Source organism: Neoarius graeffei, chromosome 22 (genome assembly GCF_027579695.1).
Source record: "Neoarius graeffei isolate fNeoGra1 chromosome 22, fNeoGra1.pri, whole genome shotgun sequence".
NCBI lineage: Eukaryota > Metazoa > Chordata > Actinopteri > Siluriformes > Ariidae > Neoarius > Neoarius graeffei.
The window spans coordinates 3,907,058-3,923,706 of NC_083590.1; the positions used below are offsets into that span (position 1 = coordinate 3,907,058).

At 43.1% G+C, this 16,649-nt stretch overlaps 1 pseudogene; it reads left to right on the top strand.

The window, feature by feature from the left end:
- LOC132870544 (NLR family CARD domain-containing protein 3-like) overlaps positions 1-16,649 on the top strand; it is a 90,001-nt pseudogene that overhangs the window by 71,205 nt on the left and 2,147 nt on the right.

The window sequence follows — 16,649 nt, forward strand, 5'->3', positions numbered from 1 at the left end:
ACACCACTACCTTGTGGTAATGTCTCTTGCCGAAGAAGCTGTGGAAGGTATTTCGCGGGGACGCATGCCCCCGCCCCCCTTGGCCGCTGGCGCGAGGGCCCGTCGAGGCCGCTTGCGGCTTTAATTATTCTTCCGTCTTCTTCTTCTTCATTATTTTTCTCCGCTGTTGGGCCATTTTCGGGGCGCTTGCCATGGGCGAAAACGCACCAAATTTGGCACCAGTTCCGAGAATTGCCACCGCTACTCAGAACCAAAAGCCCAAACTTGGCCGGGGCTCAGGGCCTCTATAGCGCCCCCTAAGTCGTTGTGATTTTGGCCTCCCGCTTTAAGGTGCCTGGGTGCCGTGTAGTTTGTAGTAGTGGCATGCCATTTGGTACGCATATGTATCTCACTAAGCCGGACAAAAATGTAATGCCAATGCATTAGCCACGCCCAACAGGAAGTGAGGTAATTTCACTTTTGTTCAAAATGCATGGCCACGAAGACGGCGCAACTCCTCCTAGACCATTCATAGGAATGTCACCAAAATTGATACACATCATCTACAGACATGGCTGACAAAAGTTACTAAATACGTTTCACGTAGGATGAACCGTTCAGAAGTTATACGTCAATCAATTTTCGATGCAAAATTTTACATGCTTAAAAATTCATAACAAATCTTCTGATTGCTCAAAACTGCTCATACTTCACACGCAAATCACTCATTGGGCTTCTGACATGTTACCCAATTTCTGTGATATTTCGCCACTGGGGGCGCTATTTTTCGGCAAAAAATCCAATCTTTCCTCAAATTTGGTCAAACTTCACGGCCACCCTCTTACTACCTCCCATGTCATGTATACCACGTTTTGGAAATTTTCGTCCATGGGGGGCGCTGTTTTTGGCCGACGCAATTGCTCCAAAACGGGTTTTTGGTAAATAATTCCATAATGCTTTCCCTTCACACCACTACCTTGTGATAGTACGTTGCTGTTGTAGACCCTTATTTTTCCAACTCATAATCGCTCATGTACAGCATAGCGCCACCTACTGACATGGGAAAAACCAGAAAATTTATTCTTCAAAAATCTATATCTCATCTTCTATTTACTCAATTGTCATCAAACTTCATACGCAAACTCTTCATAGCTCACCTGACAAGTACGCCAAATTTTGTGCACTTTCGCCCCTGGGGGTGCTGGTTATGGCAAAAATGATATTGCAGCTTCTGATTTGTCAAACTTGGCAAGCAAACTCTTTACAAGACCCTTATTGGGGCGCTTGCCATGGTCGACAACGCACGAAATTTGGCTCCTTTTTCTTCGACTGCCACCCCTACTGAGAACCAGAAGCCCAGATCCAGGCGGGCCTCAGGGCCTCTATAGCGCCCCCTAAGTCGTTGTGATTTTGGCCTCCCGCATAAAGGTGCCTGGTTGCCATGTAGTTTGTAGTAGTGGCATGCCATTTGGTACGCATATGTATCTCACTAAGCCGGACAAAAATGTAATGCCAATGCATTAGCCACGCCCACCAGGAAGTGAGGTAATTTCACTTTTGTGCGAAATGCATGGCCACGAAGACGGCGCAACTCCTCCTAGGCTGTTCATAGGAATGTCACCAAAATTGATAGACATCATCTACAGACATGGCTGACAAAAGTTCCTAAATACGTTTCACGTAGGATTAGCCGTTCAGAAGTTATATGTCAATCAATTTTCAATGCAAAATTTTACATGCTTAAAAATTCATAACAAATCTTCTAATTGCTCAAAACTGCTCATACTTCACACGCAAATCACTCATTGGGCTTCTGACATGCTACCCAATTTCTGTGATATTTCGCCACTGGGGGCGCTATTTTTGGGCAAAAAATCCAATCTTTCCTCAAATTTGGTCAAACTTCACGGCCACCCTCTTACTACCTCCCATGTCATGTATACCACATTTTGGGAATTTTCGTCCATGGGGGGCGCTGTTTTTGGCCGATGCAATTGCTCCAAAACGGGTTTTTGGTAAATAATTCCATAATGCTTTTCCTTCACACCACTACCTTGTGATAGTACGTTGCTGTTGTAGACACTTATTTTTCCAACTCATAATCGCTCATGTACAGCACAGCGCCACCTACTGACATGGGAGAAACCAAAACATTTATTATTCAAAAATCCATATCTCATCTTCTATTTACTCAATCTTGATCAAACTTGATAGGCACACTCTTAACAGGTCACCTGACATATCTCCCAAATTTTGTGAACTTTTGCCACTGGGGGCGCTGTTTTCAGACAACAATTTATATCTCGGCTTCTGATTGGTCAAACTTGATCAAACTTGACACAACAACTCTTCATAGGTCCCTTGACATGTATACCAAATTTGGTGAACTTTCACCACTGGGGGCGCTCATTGCGCTGTAGCAGTTGCAGGAGAGGTGTTTACAATCATGAGGCACCAGGAGTATGTTGTTTTGGTTGCCTTAAACACACATGACTTGTGGGGGATGGGTAGGCAGTCGGTTCAAGTGTTGTAGCGTTACATACAGACTAATAGATGTCTAACAGAAGACAATCCTATGTAGCTATAGCTTGGTGACTGATGAGGTAAATACATTAATTTGGTTGGGAAGCCATGGCATAAAATGTTCTGTCCATGACAACATCTCAGCGCACCGTGTACTCTGTGTCCAATTCTGTGCTTTGTCGCCATTGTGGGAGTAATGTCTCTTGCCGAAGAAGCTGTGGAAGGTATTTCGCGGGGACGCATGCCCCCGCCCCCCTTGGCCGCTGGCGCGAGGGCCCGTCGAGGCCGCTTGCGGCTTTAATTATTATTATTATTTGTCTTGACCAGCTGGATACACATATATATCAAAGCCACGTCTCACAGGGAAAGGTGGAGGTCTCGCTGCAGTTTTCCGATGTGGTTTGAAACTTAAAGAGATTGTTTTTCATGATGTCACATCCTGTGAATATCTGGCTTTGAAAACCTCCACTCCCACACCGATGTTGCTGCTCTTAATCTATCGACCTCCCAAATCATCACCATCTCTTTTTCTGTCTGAACTGAATGAGCTGCTAACTGTCGCCTCATCTGTCTGTCCTGCCGTCGTTCTTCTGGGTGACTTTAATATTCATGTTGACGCTAGTTGCTCCCTGACTGATGAGCTCTTGACTGTCTTTGAATGTTTTGGTTGAACTCAGCATGTTGACTTTCCCACACATAATCCTGGTCATATACTTCACTCGCTTCGCTCTACTGGTATAAAAATTGTATTTGTATCGGGTTCTGATGGAGGTTTTACTGACCACAAGTTGATTGAGTGTTGTTCAGGGATGAGAATTTTCTGCCGATTGGCGGATTTCCGACTTTTTCAGACCAAAATGATCGTTTTTGAGATCGATGTAAATCCGTTGAGAATTTTTTTTTTTTTTGGGGGGGGGGGGGGTATGATTAACAATCTGTGGTCACCTTATAACGCAGACATCCCAAGTCTCCCAGAAGTTCCGGGAGTCTCCTGCATATTGATAAGGCCAATTTATGCTGACAACGCAGTCCTCACAGATGGCGTCGCAGACGGCATCTGCGTAGCCCCCCCTTCGTAGACGGTGTCTGCCCCCCCCTTCGCAGACACTCTGCGCGCACCTCCCAAAAATTGTGACCACCGCAGACAGCCTCGCAGACAGCGTCGGAGACAAGAAGGCTCTGATTGGTCCACTCTACATCCGCTGTACACGCACTTCCGCTTCCCTACTTTCCCGGTTTGGTTTGTTTTCACGACTGCCATTTTTAAAAACACGAGCGAAGATGGAGCAGCATGAAGAGCGGTTGATCGAGGAAGTGAGGAAGTACGTACATCTATACGACTCCAGTTCTAGTCATTATAAGTAACCGGAGGATAAACACTCTACTAACCACATCCACCAACTACTCCTAGCGATTTCGCGACTTCGCGCCCCCTTGCGTTGTGGCAGTGAATAACATCGCGCACGCCTATTAAGGCCAATTTATGCTGACAACCCAGTCCTCGCAGATGGCGTCGCAGATGGCGTTTGCGTAGCACCCCCCTTCGCAGACGCTCTGCGCGCACCTCCCAAAAATTGTGACCACCGCAGAAGCCTCGCAGACAGCGTCGCAGACAAGAAGGCTCTGATTGGTCCACTCTACATCCGCTGTACACGCACTTCCGCTTCCCTACTTTCCGGGTTTGGTTTGTTTTCACGACCACCATTTTTAAAAACATGAGCGAAGATGGAGCAGCACGAAGAGTGGTTGATCGAGGAAGTGAGGAAGTACGTACATCTATATGACTCCAGTTCTAGTCATTATAAGTAACCGGAGGATAAACACTCCACTAACCACACCCACCAACTACTCCTAGCGATTTCACGACTTTGCGCCCCCTTGCGTTGTGGCGGTGAATAACATCGCGCACGCCTATTACTCCCCGCTCAACGATAAATTACAACTGTCTGCGAAAAGCTATCTGCGAAAGCCTTGTCGCAAGAGCATGCAGAGGCCTATAGAAGTGAGCAAGAGCGTGCGCGCGCAACATTAAGGTCTGCATCACGCATCTTAAGGGCCTCTGCATGCTCTTGTGACAAGGCTTTCGCAGATAGCTTTTTGCAGACAGTTGTAATTTATCGTTGAGCGGGGAGTAATAGGCGTGCACGATGTTATTCACCACCACAATGCAAGGGGGCACGAAGTCGCGAAATCACTAGGAGTAGTTGGTGGGTGTGGTTAGTGGAGTGTTTATCCTCCGGTTACTTATAATGACTAGAACTGGAGTCGTATAGCTGTACATACTTCCTCAATCAACCGCTCTTCGTGCTGCTCCATCTTCGCTCGTGTTTTTAAAAATGGCGGTCGTGAAAACAAACCAAACCGGGAAAGTAGGGAAGCAGAAGTGCGTGTACAGCGGATGTAGAGTGGACCAATCAGAGCCGCCTTGTCTGCGAGGCTGTCTGCGATGGTCACAATTTTTGGGAGGTGTGCGCAGAGCGTCTGCGAATGGGGGGGGCTTTGCAGACGCCATCTGCGAGGACTGGGTTGTCAGCATAAATTGGCCTTTAGAATGTGCGCGCACGAGGGAGACTGTGTGCAGTGTTGCCAGATACTGCTGACGTTTTCCATCCCAAAATATGTTCAAAACCTGCCAAAATGCGCTTAAAACCACCCAATGTGGCAACGCTGCCTGTGTGCCTGTTCATGTAGTGCATGCCAGACAAAGAGCATCCCCAGATAGCAGAGGGTCGTTGATTCGACGTGGAATCATCGGCATGTTCTTCGACCTATACGCCGTCGAATCACCGTCGATCACCGACGTTGATTCAACACCGCTTTGCTCATACGAGTTTCCGTTGAAACGACGTTGAAAAGTGGCTGGTGGTCGACAGAGAATAGACCCCCTTTCACCCTTTATTCAACTACGTATTTCGGTCGATTTATAGTTGAATTTTCGGCGATGATTCATCCAACTTTACTTCCTGTTTTATGTACAACAGGAAGGCTACAAATTAAGCAAAACAGGCTAAATTAAACTAGCTAACAATAAAGCATCGGGGCTCTTGCCTAGGATGAACACACACATGCATACTTCAACCATGAAAGTGAAACTTAATTTATATCAATGTGCGTAGGCTACGTCCTGTTTAATGTACAACAGGATATAAAAATGCATGCAACAATGCACCTCTCCTAATGTTTGTCAAGCTATCTAATGAGGCATAACTTTTAACATTTATAAGGAACAGAACACACTTGAACAAGTTCTTAGAAACATTTTATGATTTATTTATAATTGTGGCCTATTCCTCCTGCGGCGCAGACCTGTACATGGAAACAGAAAAACATAACCAAAATTAATTTGATGCAGCACTGATAAAGAAAGTCAGCAGTAGGCTATGGGTTTCTAAATGCCACCCTACCTCATTATTTGGACATGGGGAAAAACTATATTTAAAATCCAAAGAGGGATGGAGGGAGGAAAATTAAAACAAAAGAAAGAAATGAAATATAGAGTAGAGAATATTTGATAAAATTAAGGATGTTTTTATTCAGTAAACATTTAAAAAAATGTTCTACAACACTCTAGCCTAGTGACTTACCAGTAACAAAATAGACTTGAAGTATTCAGATCCGCTCTGCATAAAGCAGCTAAATCCTCTCTCTGTCTCCCGGCAGAAAGCTCCTTGGTTTGCTTGTGTCTCAATCACAGCTGGTATTCTGTAGAAAGACTTCTTTTCACCTTTCCCATCAGCTTTGTTAGAACTCTAACACAGCACAAAAGTTTACCATTGTAGGTTTTTGATGAACCAAGTGCCTCGTGGGTTCACATACCGCGCGCTGCCGTTATTTCCCCCCTAATCACGAGTTTGTTGGTCTTCCAATATGGCGCAGGGTTTGTTTACTTCCGGTTTCGGGTGACGTCAGTGAAAGGGGTCTAATGGGGGCATTACCGCCACCCACTGGATTGGGGTGTAAAGCAGTCTGAACAAAACGTGTAAACATAAACATAGGAGAAATGAACCCGTTTTTCTAACTCGTCCTCACTTAGTCTACTTTTCTTTTTTGATTAGTCTGGATTTGATATTGTAAATTTAAATGTGAATCAATGTATATTCATCAGACATGAACAAATGAATAAATCTTGAGTAATCTTGAGGGGCGTGTGTGTCCGGGGCGCGGTGTCGCGGGGGGGGGATCGAACGAACCCTCCGATCCCCCCTGGCTATGGGCCAGTTGCTCGATCATCCTACCAATGTTGAAAACTGGCCGGCAAAAGTGACGATGGTTCAACGTCGTATATTCAACCTTCTCTGACAGTCGACAGATCAACCTTTACCCACGTTGATTCAACGGTGATAAATCGACCCTCTCAGACGGCGGAGAAATCGACGTTTCACGGCGCCGTTTCAACGTTGATTTTCTGACGTACGACGGAAACCGACCATTCTGACCAAAACTCTATGTCGTTTCAACGACCCTCTGCTATCGGGGTCTTGATTGGGTTACTCAGCAAAATAAGCCAATCAGCTTTCAGTGTGGGCGGGCTTTTATCTCTTTTCTCGAGGATCGGAGTTTTCAGTTGAGTCAGTGCAGCCTACAGGATCGGCATGGCAGAGAGAGCACGCGCCCCAAAAAATACATATCAATTACATGTCATATAGAGATCTTGCAGTCACGTGACCGGAAAGTCAACAGCCGCCATCTTGTCGGTAAAAAACATAGCTGAATATTGCTGCACTCGTGTACAGAATGGATCGATTTCAACCGACGGACTACACGGCTCATTTTTCTAATGAACAGATAACTAGATATGTGTCTAAAATAAACGATCTACAGATTAGTGACCCTTATGGCTTACTGGACGGAGTGGAATACCCAGACGTGTATAATTACCTCATTAACTTTCCCTCGCTGTTCAATGGTGAAGCACTGCGTGCTTATAAATCTCTGGACAGTTATCTTTGCAGAAATTCAGGATTTGTCAGCGACTCAGATGTGGCATCTTGTAAACAAGAAAATAATCCTCACTGGACGGGTAAGTCACTTAAGTTTTACTAGTACTGATACTAGATGCACTGACCAGCCGATTATAGAATAGAATAAGGTAATTCCAGCTGTAATTCCAAATCGTCCGTCTTGTTTACCATGGATCTGGCGTTGGAGAGGTAGAGGCTTGGCAGTGGAGGTTTGAGCGGCTGTTTTCTGAGCTTAGTCAACAGGCCGGCTCTGCCTGCAGCCTGGCTTTTGCTTCCGCTCCCGGCGCCGCCTCCTTCGCTTTGCTTCCGATAACAATCCACGGAGACCCCGCTGGTCTCGCTATCTCGTCCGGAATGTTGTGCATGCGATGGAAATTGCTACAAACCGTCATTTTCTGCTGGAAACCAATGTCCAGTAAGTCCATACGGTTGTAGTGGATATTGAAGTCCGGTACAGATGAACAACACGCAAAAATACACACAAAAAACATAAAAACGGTGCGCAGGTAGGGAGAGCTTGTAGCCGCAGCCGTTGTAGTAGAATTGTATATAGTAGGGTTTTCCAGAAGAAAAGGTAGAAGTAAAACCAGAAGTAGAAGTAGAAGGCGGAAATATGGCGTTTGACCGACAAAATGGCATCTGTCACAATCTGGATCGGCTGTGACGTCACATGCAAGTGCTCCATATAAGTGTGTATCTTTTATAAATGGGGTTAGCTTATCTAATGTAGCATGTTGGGGAGAATCATAGTATCATATCTATATTTCTGATGAAATTTTAAGTATGATAGCATGTATAACTCTCCTACTTATTGCTCATTTCATAGGGGGATGGAGGGGGAATTGCTGGCATGTGCCGCGCGGGAGCGTCTGCCCAAATTTTTTAGGCCGAGATGAACTTATAGTTTTTGATTTAAAAAAAATTTCCAATATGTAATGCCCATTGTACATGCCTGTTCTTTAACTCAAAATCACCATCTCGATCTTCAAATTGACCGTATGGTATCTGTATTACATTACACAACATCCTGTCCAGATAAAACCTCGTTAGTCCACACAGCAGTTGAAAGGGAAGTGATGAGTGATGTTGAATGCTGCCTGCTTAATATGCAAGACCTCCTGCTACCATGATAACATCAGAAGAAAGCTTCAGAGAATGATATGACAGAACTTTTTTCTGGTTTGCACTTCATTGTAAAGGATTAGAGTATTCAAAGACATGAATAGCTAAAATGCAGAAATATAATACTGTAGAGCTCGTTTATATTAAAAGGTGCATTGATTTTTTGTAATCATCAAATGTGAATTGATTAAAAACAAGTCTCTTGTACCATATTAATCATTTTCACCTGGGAGTCCACCAAGAAGGGGAATTTATTTCCAAATACATTGCAAATTTTTGCTGATAAAGTTCATGGTTTTGGGGTAAAAAAAAAAAAAAAATAGCCAAAAATAATTAGCCCCATGGGCCCCGCCCCGGTTTTTTCAGACTTTTAAAATATTTTTCATTCTCATCCCTGGTGTTGTCTCAGTGTGCCTTCTTCTAAACTTCCTCTGCGTTCTACTGTCTCTTTCCGTAATCTTTCTTCTATTGATGTGCATTCTTTCTCTGCCTCTCACCTCTCTTCTTTTTGTAAATTTGCTGAGGTTTCCTCTCCTGTAGATGAAAGTCTTCCGGATTTACCCGGAAATCCGGATATTTGACAAAACTCTTGAAAATCTCCGGTTTTCCGAATGGAGAAATTTATTTTTCGGATTTTTCGCGTTCCGTTTCATAGAAATTCAGTTTTGCGATCGCATGGCTTGTTTACGTTCGGCGACAGGGCGCCGCCATTTTTGTAGTTTCGCAATGCTTGCTGGTGTGTACGAGACCTTATATGCTAATATACATACCTCATGTCATGTGAACGAGATTTTATCGCGATATGGTGCTTTAGAAAACGCGGTCTTTCTTTTGTGTACCTTTCTATTGAGCGAGACAATTGAAGAGCCTTCTCTCTTGAAATGTGTTTACCGATTCAGCAATAATAATGTACAAACAAGTTGACAGGTCGGCGGATATCCGTAGCATAGAAGGAAAGGTAAAGAACAAGTTCAAATGGTCGTGGCTGGAGGAGAAAGATGCAAACGGTGACTTTTTATCGGACTGTATGAGGAAAGTGGACAGGCCAGGATATGCATTATGCACGTGGTAAGTAATTTTTTCTTATTCTTAATTTGTTGGACTTGAGATCCATGTTGAGATTTAGAAAATTGTGAATGAATTTTTATTGACTTGACATGACTGATAATGACCGCAAATAAAAGTAGTTATCAGTGAGCGTGCGTGATATTGTAAACCGTATCGGAGTATTGAAGTGTTAATGTTAGTAAAAATAAAAAATGAACCACACACTCAATATAAATGATATTATAATTTATTAGTATGCCATTTATTGGGATATAATTGGTTAGCTATATTTAATGAGTCATTTATGAATTTGTATACCTCTAAATATTCACATTTTAAGTGTGAGAGAATATATTTTTTCCATTTTTTGTTTTGAGCTGCTTAAATACGAGTCATCTGGGAAGAAAGACCTCCGAAGCGACAGTAAGCGTAAGAAGCACATTGAAGCTCGTAGACTGAAGAGAACAAACCAGACTCTTCCCGCAGTATTTCACAATGTAAATGCAATGGAGAAAGGAGCCACCAGTACTACTTGCACGATGCCTTCTGAGAATGTTCACAGTGCTGCTTCTTGCTCAGCCAGTCAGACGACTCCAGCAAAACCAATCATTAGTTTTCTTGATAGGAAATCAGACCAGGAGGCTTCTTTATTATCATTCATGGCAGAACATTCCCTACCACTGTCCATGTCTCCACATCTAATAAAGTTTGCTCAAGAGTTCTCTCGTGACACAAGAGTCACAAATGCCATGTCTATGGAACGAACCTTTTGGGGAAAGCGTAGGAGAAAACAAAACAGCTGTAAGGCTGTGGAACAACCGAAGAAGAAGAAGAGGGTCTAGATTTAGTGGTGTCCGTTTCACAGCTGGTTTTCACTTACCCGAGCAGACTGTCTTCTTTGGCTTTTACAAAACTATGATCTTTGCAGTGCATTCCATGTCTCTCACTCACACACACACACACATATATACAGTTCAAACCAGTTAAGTTTTAGTGCATTATTAATAGTTTGAAATCTTTAAAGCGGCATGATGATAAGAAAATATTCTTTTTGATAATAGTTTGTGTTGAATAAGCTCAATTTTACAAGATAATGTGGCTGATTTATCTTTTCAGTTCTGAATGAGTTTACTGTTACAATAAATATATATCTGATTAATAAGACTGTTTTGATATTGAATCAGTTCAATTTCATGAAAGTGTGAACTATTTAATATCAGTTGAATTATTATTTTCTAAACATATATGCAGTATTGCACATAAGATGTGACAGCATCACTTTATATAAGTTTTGACATCCAAGAGTGAAAATTCTGAATTTAGAACAATGCACTCCTAAAATTACTCATTAACTAAGGGAATAAAATTTAATATTTTTGACATGTTAATAATTAATGTACATGAAAGAAAAAGGCTTAAAAGTTATAACTTGTTTTAGTGAAAATAAATACTAAAATGCACTAGAATGCAGGGGTTTGCGTGTTATGTTATTAAAATTTTTTCAGGGGACGTTGCCCCCCCCCCCCCCCCCCAATCTTAGTTTGACTTTCAAAAGTTCAGGATTTTTTTCTTTGCTCCACTTTCATCTCTACTCTCCTGATGATACAGTTTCTATTTACAATAATACTATATCTAACACACTTAATACTTTCACTCCCCTTAAAACTAGACAGGTCTCCGCAAATCGCGCCTCTCCTTGGTTCACCTCTGAGCTTAGGGCCATGAAGGCCAAGGGAAGGCGGCTAGAGCACCTTTATAAGAAAACTGGCCTTACTATTCATCTTTCACTCTTCTCTGAACACATCGCAAAGTATAAGGATGCTCTTCATGCTGCTCGATCCTCCTACTACGCTAACATCATTAAGAGTGGCAACCATAGACCCAAAACTCTGTTTAAAACAATAAATAAACTTCTTCAGCCTCCTTCCTCAACCACTCCCAGCTCCCCTGCTCAGTGTCAGGCTTTTTTGGATTTTTTCAAGGATAAAATTGACAGTATTTACCAACACTTTCATTCTGAAATTCATTCTTCTGCCTCGCAAGTAGCTCTTTCTCATAAAGCTGACTGCTGTTTCTCTGCTTTCTCTCCTGTTGATTCTTCTAAAGTATCGGAAATTATGACTCAGTCCTCCTCCTCATGTCTGCTGGACCCTGCACCCACTGCACTTCTTAAATCCTGTGTATCTGCTATCTCCCCTTATATTGCTCATATGATTAATCAGTGTTTTGCTTTAGACACTGTTCCCATCTCCCTCAAAATTGCTTCTGTTACACCAATACTAAAGAAACCTGGTCTAGATTCTCTTTCACTGTCCAATTACAGACCCATTTCAAATCTCCCTTTCCTAGCTAAAGTAATGGAGCGAGTTGTAGCCTCTCAGCTTCATACTTTCCTTGCTTGTAATGATCTCTATGAACCCTTTCAGTCAGGCTTTCGCAATCTGCACAGCACTGAATCTGCTCTCTAAAGAGTTGTTAATGACCTCCTGCTCTCAACTGATGCTGGTCATCTCAATGTCCTTGCTCTCTTGGACCTCACAGCTGCCTTTGACACTGTACATCATGAGAGACTCATTTCCAGACTATCTTCTTTTGGTATTACTGGCTTAGCTTTAGCCTGGTTTCAGTTATATCTAGCAAACAGGCAACAGTTCATCTCTATTGGTGTTCATAAATCATCCACTGCTACTGTTGCTCAAGGTGTGCCTCAGCACACTGCTCACATCACTCCTGTTTTACAGCAACTGCATTGGTTGCCAGTTATCTCTCGGATCAAATACAAAATCTTGCTTTTAACCTATAAAGCTCTTCATGGTTTCGCCCCTTCCTATCTCTGTGAGCTAATTCATTTGTACTGTCCCTCCCGCTCCCTCAGATCTTCTGTCTGTGGACTTCTGACTGTCCCACGTTTTAAACTGACATCTATGGGTGGCAGATCATTCAGTGTTGCTGCTCCTGAACTTTGGAACTCGTTACCACAATCGCTTTGTGACTGTTCCACTCTCTCTTCCTTCAAAGCTAACTTGAAAACTTTTCTCTTTACTTCACACTACTCTTCCTAGTGTGGCTTTTTTTTTGGTAACTCCTGTGTAAAGCGCCCTTGGGTTTGTGAAAGACGCTATATAAATTGAAATTATTATTATTATTATTCTACAAAGTGAATCACGCATCATGACATCTGATTCCTCCTCAAAACAAAGTTCACCTGTGTCAATAGACACAGAAATAGAAAATCGTGTTTTCCTGGACTGGTTCCTGAATAAAATGAATCCTACCAAGCGTCAGAGACATGGACTGTATCCTCACTCTGCGCTAAGAGAGCAGGGAACCAGTCTAAAGTAGCTCGTCTTGTTTCATGGGAAATGCGTTTAAGTTTTATTCATCAACATGACAATATATAAAAGTACAAAAAATATGTCGTAATTATACCAATTGGCTCAGGGCGACGAGGGTCAAGGACATCGTGTGCCAGCAGCGCGGTTGAAGTGGGCAGGTGTCAAACTTGAAACTTTTATATCATGATTGGAGTTAATAATAAACGATATCACTGAATAATGTTCCTTACCTCTAACCAGTATATATATTACCATTTTTTATTGTTTTTGATGGTTTCATATATTTCGTAATAATATTTTTATTTTCTAAATATTTAGCAACAAACCGCCATTGTGGCACGGGAGCCTGTGATTGGTGGACAGCCGACAAAGGGTGTCTCCCATTGGTTGTAAATCGTGACATCTCATCTCATTATCTCTAGCCACTTTATCCTGTTCTACAGGGTCGCAGGCGAGCTGGAGCCTATCCCAGCTGACTACGGGCGAAAGGCGGGGTACACCCTGGACAAGTCGCCAGGTCATCACAGGGCTGACACATAGACACAGACAACCATTCACACTCACATTCACACCTACGGTCAATTTAGAGTCACCAGTTATCCTAACCTGCATGTCTTTGGACTGTGGGGGAAACCGGAGCACCCGGAGGAATCCCACGCAGACACGGGGAGAACATGCAAACTCCGCACAGAAAGGCCCTCGCCGGCCACGGGGCTCGAACCCGGACCTTCTTGCTGTGAGGCGACAGTGCTAACCACTACACCACTGTGCCGCCCTAAATCGTGACATAAAAATCATAAACACATATGGGACCCGCTGATTGGCTGTTCACATACTAAAGCCGAGCGGAGATGTCCAGCGTCTGTTGCTGTTGTGCGAAGAAAACTACAGCTAAAAAAGTTCTACTACTGGATTACTTGGACAATCTTAGTCGGAAAGAAGCGAAGGATAGATATACACGGAAATGATAGATATACATGTTAATGCACTGTGTAGACGATGGAGAAACGAGTTTATTGCCCGTGTAGTGCACTATAAGTCTAGTAGAGACCCATCTGAGATTCAGTCTCTCTCTCTCTCTCTCTCTCTCTCTCTGATTAAAGTTCATGGTCTCTCTGCTGTTCTCTGTTCAGCTTCAGCTGCTGATGGTTTAATATCACACACAACAGAGGAGAGAAACTCAATATAACACTCAGTATTATCATTATTAATGACACTGTTAATGAGAATAAACAGGTGATATTAAATCCTCATGACATTCTGAATAATAAAATTAATTTTACACTCATCATCTTTAAAGTCAGTATTAAACCAAAATGGAAATCTGTTGATGAAGTGTGTGTCATTGTGTCTCTGCAGGTTGTGGGATTGTGGTGTCTCAGATGAAGGCTGTGCTGCTCTGAGTTCAGCTCTGAGATCAAACCCCTCACACCTGAGAGACCTGGATCTGTCCTCTAATAAACTCGGAGACTCAGGAGTGAAGCGTCTCTGTGCTGGACTGGAGAATCCTCACTGTAAACTGGAGATACTGCGGTAAGATCATCTCTCTGAGAGTCACATGAGCTGCTCCTCAGTAAGAGCCATTCTCTAATAGTGAGACTGAAGCAGAGGTTTTAGCTTCATCATCAGTGTCCTGAGGAGGAAGATTGTTTCTGTTCACTGCACACTGATGATTTGTCACAGAGTCTTTGGGTCAGATGGACGTATGTGAGAAGCTGCAGCACAAAACGGGACTTGATCCGACTGCGATGTGTCTGAACTCACTGTGAAATTTACTACAACACTGTAACGAATCCCACAAACTGCACCTGAGACTCAAACTAACTGCCCTCTGTGTGAGCAGCAGTGACATGGTGGAAATGATCTCAGGAATATAGAGTTTGAAACGAAAATGAGTCGTTAATGCCAGAGAACTGATGCAGGAACAAAAATAAAGAGAGAAAAAAATACATATGAATAAAAATTAAAAAGGAGCAGAAAAAAAATTTCCATTAAATTGAAAACCATGGCAACAATACAGTTATTATTAGTTAATAATAATAATAAATGTTAAAACAGTCAGTAATGTTTGAGTCCATCTCTGTCAGTGGTGATCGCTTTAAGACGCCACTGGAAGTCCAGCTTCCCCGAACATTTCATTCAAATGCAGCAATGAAACGTTTCCCAAAGTGTCGATTTTATTCCTCCGTCTTGGTGTAATTCAGTATCTGAGTGAATCAGATTGATGAAGGATCTCACTGCAGTGTGGCGCTGTTTGTTCATTAAACTCACACTGTTTCGTGGTGAACAGTGCAGTCTGTGTGAAAAGCCCCTGACACACACACACACAGCTAACAGACCCCCACTGGAGCCTCGGCATCTATTAGTGTCTGTTAAGGCCCGGTCCCACTGGCCGATGGACACAAAACGTATGCAAAAAGGACACAGCGGACAAGCAAAATTTCGAGGGTGGCGCTATCCGTTTTCATCCGCTCCAGAAATGGACAAAATTGGCGAAAATTTTCGAAAACAGAACGGAAAAGAACGGACGTGGGTAGTATATAGCGGGGATGTTAAACGCATGTTCATAGGAAGCCTAGCGGATGAAAGCGGATGGAAGTGGATGACAGCTCCGAAGGGGTTACCAGTGATAACTGAGAAGCGGACGCATAGCAGAAAGAGCGGATGAAGGGGATGCATCACGTACGCCTAACGGAAACAAAGGGGATGTTGCGCGGATGTATATCGGATGCAGACCGTTCACTGCGCTAGGTGTCCTTCTACATACTCTAGACATACTCCAGACATCCTAAATATACGAGATACATCCCGGATATAAACGCTTTGTCCATTTTGAATACTTTATATACGAGATGCATACGCTTACATCCTTAATATTTCCGTGCTACTAACGATGAATAGACGTTTCATGTACCTCATCTTTCCTCCCTCTTTCCGTTTTCAGCTGCAGCGGATGTGAGTTGCGAGGATGCCCAGAGGATGCAGAGAGGATACAGCAGACGTTTAACGGATGATAACGGACATAGAACGTTTGTTGCTCGTATATGTCGTAGATTTACATCGTACACGGCGGAAAGTTCATCCGTTCAAAAAGTTTTGTGCAGCTCAAAACTTTTTGCGCGGATGAAATCACAGTGGACGGATGCTCGATGGATAGAGCGTATGAAGCACGTATGCAATGAGTACACAACGGATGCATAGCGTTTTCCAACGGATGGCAAAGATTTTTTTACGTTTTACATCCTCTTTGCATCCGTGAGTGCAGTGGGACCGGGCCTTTAGGGCTTTGTGTACTCACTGTTTTAATGGGCAGAAAGACGAAAGCTTATTGGACAACAGGCTTTAAACGTGTCGTTTTGAGCCCCGCCCAGACGCACGGCTTCACTGGGAGGGAATGGAGTGTGGGCGGGTCCGTTTTACACAGGAAAAAAACACATCTCTGTGGTTATTGGACAGTGTGCTTTTCCTTTGTCCCGCCTGGACACACGGCTTCTCCTTATTATGATTGGTAGATCTCTCAAAGGGGCGGAACCTCATAACCAACTGCCAATCAGTAAATCAGGAATGAACATGATTGACATCTCAAACCTGAACATATTGGAGTCTGCAGTGGTGGAATAATTTGTAAATACTGCAAATAAATTGTACGTATAAAGTTCTGTTTGATTATTTGTATTTATTT